The sequence below is a fragment of the Diplotaxodon limnothrissa genome, linkage group LG19 (genome assembly GCF_057381915.1).
Source record: "Diplotaxodon limnothrissa isolate DT_005_m linkage group LG19, D_limnothrissa_male_GT1.1, whole genome shotgun sequence".
Classification (NCBI taxonomy): Eukaryota; Metazoa; Chordata; class Actinopteri; order Cichliformes; family Cichlidae; genus Diplotaxodon; species Diplotaxodon limnothrissa.
In genome coordinates this window covers 15616002-15620900 of record NC_140614.1, presented here as the reverse complement: position 1 = coordinate 15620900, position 4899 = coordinate 15616002, and positions in this window count along the sequence as shown.

Genomic DNA, 4899 nt, shown 5'->3' with positions numbered 1-4899 from the left:
AGCTCTTCTTGCAACATGGACCTCCCCCACCCTCATTCAGATCTGGCGTTTGGAATTATTTTGGTTTTCATGTGACGTATGACCCTGAAGGTAAGCGAGTCATGGACTAAAGTAAAACAGTATGTTGGATGTGCCATGCAATGCTCAATTACATGGGTGGGAGCTAGTGTGTTAGCGCAGTTAGCTCGTTAACGTGTTGGCCGTCTAGCCCCACACACGGGGCGATCGGCGGTAGCTCGTTAACGGAGATTTGCCGTGTTGTGGCGTTAAGGTCATTTCAACGAGATTAACCTGAAAGCACTAGTGGGAACACAACGAATATGACTGCACATTTACGCCGACATCATCCTAGTGCAAAGACAAAAACAACAAGCATGCTACTAACTTTAGCCGAGTCATTTAGACAGCTGTTAGCACATGATTCTCCTTATGCTGCTGAGAATATAGCCCAGAAGAAGCGGATAGTATAGCTTTTATTTTGGAAAGAGACATTTCTCTGTAATAAACTCTCTTTTCCAAAGATGAGTGATTCCTCAATCAGATACAGGGCTTGCAATATCGCTAGCCCGACGTCCTGGGGCTAGCGATTTTTTCAGTCGGGCTACCACAATCTATCTCTTCCCTGCCCGTCGGGCTATTGTAGGAAGGAAAAATATATGTCAATGCTTTTGCATTCTTTCAGAAATGTAGCTGGGTAATTATGTCATTGGCATCGGTGAGCCACTGTCAATATGTGACATATTGAAATCGCGTTTGAATTTGCGCTTGTTTTTTTGCTTTCACTTTGCAATCGTGCGAACTGTGTATAGAGAGCGACGATGATAATTTGTGCACCAATTCCTCTGACATCGTCTTATTAATCGTTAGCTTACTATGCAAACATGACAAGTGAAATCTCCCGCAGCAAGCTTAAACATGTGAGAGGTTGATCGCGCAGAGAATCGCTGAGCTTATGTGAGTGCGTGTGTAAAAGCAGCAGTATATATATTTTAGTTCTGCTGAGCCAAATAAGACAGGTCAGGGTGAAGAAGTGACAGCCAAAGAAAAGCTTACCACAAAACGGAGAAGTTATGACAAATGAGACTATAAGGCAAAAAGAAAGTGCAGCTTTATGGTTTCATGGACAAAATCATTTCTGTGGCTGCAATATGACGAGCTAAATAACCATGGCTGCACATAAGTGGTCCGCAGGTGCGCATTCGCTGTCAAAATAAAAAACACGCACAAGAGTTAGGGTTAAATTTAAAAACTGTACTTTTGAGTTAAAATCTATATTTATAATTTTAATAAATGACAAATTAAAAAGGCGTGAACATTTTATTTTGTATCGAAAAAATATCGAACCGTGACACCAAAGTATCGAACCGAACCGTGAATTTTGTGTATCATTGCACCCCTAATATACACTGAACAAAAATATAAACGCAACACTTTTGTTTTTGCTCCCATTCCCCATGGGATGGACGTAGAGACTTAAAATTCATTCCAGATACACAATATAACCATCCCTCCCAAACAGTGGTCACAAATCAGTCCAAATGTGTGGTAGTGGGCACATCTGCTATATTGAGATAATCCATCCCACCTCACAGGTGTGCCACATCAGGATGCTGATCTGACATCATGAATAGTGCACAGGTGTACCTCAGACTGCCCACAACAAAAGGCCACCCTGGAATGTGCAGTTTTGTCTCACAGCAAAATGCCACAGAGGGAGCGTGCAATTGGCATGCTGACAGCAGGAATGTCAACCAGATCTGTCGCCCGTGCATTGAATGTTCATTTCTCAACCATAAGCCGTCTCCACAGGCGTTCCAGAGAATATGGCAGCACATCCAACCGGCCTCACAACCGCAGACCTCGTGTAACCACACCAGCCCAGGACCTCCACATCCAGCAGGTTCACCTCCAAGATCGTCTGAGACCAGCCACCCAGACAGCTGCTGGAACAATTGGTTTGCACAACCAAACAATTTCTGCACAAACTGTCAGAAACCGTCTCAGGGACGCTCAACTGCATGCCCGTCGTCCTCATCGGGGTCTTGACCTGACTCCAGCTCGTCGCCGTAACAGACTTGTGTGGGCAAATGCTCACATTGTCAGGCTCAGGAGGGACTCGGAGGCAGACCGTCACTTAAGTTCGTGATTTATTTACACACACACAGACACCAGGTGCGAATATATACAGGTGAGGGGGCACAGGAAGAGGGTCTCCGGGAAGCACAGGCACGGGAAGAAGAGGGCTATGTACAAAATCCCCTGAAGCTCAGGTAGCTCGGACTCCGGCTTTAGCTCACCAACGGCGGTCCTCAGGCTGGCGAGAATCCTGGCACAGAGAGGAAAGGCAGGTGAGTGGTGGCACGACAGAAACTCGAAAAACGGCTCAGATAGATGATGACACTGACTAGTGTTACACAATAATCCAGCGAGGAAGCACTCTCAGCAGCCGCCTTAAGAGGTGAGTGAGATGATTGCTTGCAGGTGTCCGAGCCAGGGGCTGGAGCCGTCATGACTCCGCCCCGGTAGAGCGCAGTGCAGGGGAGAGAGAAAGATGCAGCACAACAAAAACACTTGTAGCCGTACAGAGTCAGCCGAGAAGGCACAGGGTCATGACAGTACCCCCCCCTCAACGGGAGCCCCTCGGCGACCCACCCGGCTTACCCGGATGCCGCCGGTGAAACTCGCGGAGCAGACCAGGAGCCAGAACCGCCGACCGGGGCACCCAGGAACGTTCCTCTGGCCCGTAGCCCTCCCAGTCCACCAGGTACTGGACGCCCCGCCCCCGCCGCCGAGAGTCCATAATGCGGGCGATGTTAAACACTTCCTGCCCATCCACGAGCCGGGCGGGCGGAGGGGGCCCGGAAGGAGGGCACAACGGGCTGGAGAGCACGGGCTTGACCTGGGAGACATGGAAAACATTATGGATACGCATATTGCGAGGCAGCTTCAGACGGACGGATACCGGATTGACCAGGGCCTCAATCTCAAACGGACCGATGAAAGCCGGGGAAAGTTTCTTCGACTCTGCACGAAGGGGAACAAAGCGTGAGGAGAGCCATACCTGTTGCCCAACTGTATAGGCAGGCGCAGGGATCCGGTGGCGGTCAGCGATCTCCTTATTGCGCTCTGCCGTCCGCAGCAGAGCGGCTCGGGTGGACCGCCAGGCCCGGCGGCACCTGCGGAAATGATGTTGTACCGATGGGACGGCATGCTCACCCTCCACGGCCGGGAACAGGGGTGGTTGGTAGCCCAATGAGGCTTCGAACGGCGACAGTCCAGTGGCTGAAGAGGTCAGGCAGTTGTGGGCGTACTCAATCCAGGGGAGCTGCTCGCTCCAAGTGGCCTGGTTGAGAGAGACGACACAGCGGAGTGCCGCTTCGAGCTCTTGGTTGGTACGCTCGGCCTGTCCATTGCTCTGAGGGTGGAAGCCCGAAGAGAGACTGACCGCGGCGCCGATCTGCACGCAGAACTCCTTCCAAACCCGAGAGGTAAATTGGGGTCCCCGATCGGAAACTATGTCCATCGGAATGCCATGAAGCCGGAAGACGTGGGTGGTGAGCAGCTGGGCGGTCTCCAGGGCTGTAGGGAGCTTGGGGAGGGCGATGAAATGAGCCGACTTAGAAAAACGGTCAACAATAGTGAGGATGGTGGTGTTACCGGAAGACGGTGGGAGCCCCGTAACGAAGTCCAGCGCTATGTGAGACCATGGCCGTCCTGGTGTGGGGAGTGGTTGAAGAAGCCCGGCGGGTGGTCGGTTGGGACGTTTGTTCCGGGCACACGTGGTGCACGCCATAACGTACTCCCTGGCGTCCTTGTCCAAGGTGGGCCACCAGAAAAACCGCTGCAGGAAGGTGATGGTGCGGCGGGCTCCTGGATGACAGGTGAACCGGGCAGTGTGGCCCCAGTGGAGTACCTGAGGTCGGACAGCAGCAGGGACAAACAACCGACCAGGGGGGCCCGTCCCCGGGTCGGGGTCAGTATCCTGGGCCTCGCGCACGAGAGCTTCGATCTCCCATGTGACAGCTCCAATAACACAGGTAGCTGGAAGAATCGGTTCTGGATCGGAGTCTCCTTCCGTACTGGAAAACTGACGGGAGAGTGCATCGGGCTTCACGTTGCGCGACCCTGGTCTGTAAGTGATGGTGAAATTGAATCTTGTGAAGAAGAGGGCCCACCTGGCTTGTCGTGAATTTAGGCGTTTGGCGGACCGGATGTACTCAAGGTTCTTATGGTCGGTCCACACGATGAATGGGTGTTCCGCGCCCTCAAGCCAGTGCCTCCACTCCTCCAGGGCCAGTTTGACCGCTAGCAGCTCCCGATCACCGATGCCGTAGTTCTGTTCTGCGGGTGAGAGACGACGAGAAAAGAACGCACAGGGATGGAGCGTACCTTCAAATCGTTGAGACAGAACTGCTCCCACTCCAGAGTCCGAAGCATCCACCTCCACCACGAACGGTTGCCTGAGGTTGGGCTGACGGAGGATGGGGGCGGTAGTGAACTTCTCCTTTAGTAGGGAAAAGGCCTCCTGAGCAGAGAGGTCCCACTGAAAAGGAACTTTGGGAGAGGTAAGCGCAGTGAGAGGTGAGGCGATCTTACTGTAGTCCTTTATGAAGCGTCGGTGGAAGTTAGCGAATCCTAGGAACCGTCGGAGTTGCTGGCGGTTCGGCGGTTGAGGCCAGTCCACCACGGCCCGGACCTTCTCGGGGTCAGGTTTGAGATCCCCCTGAGAGATGATATAGCCAAGGAAGGCCACAGTGTCAACGTGAAATTCACATTTCTCCGCTTTCACGAACAACCGGTTCTCCAGGAGGCGCTGCAGGACCTGCCTCACGTGACTCTCGTGCTCCGCCTGGGACTTAGAGAAAATGAGAATATCATCAAGGTACACAAAAGCACATC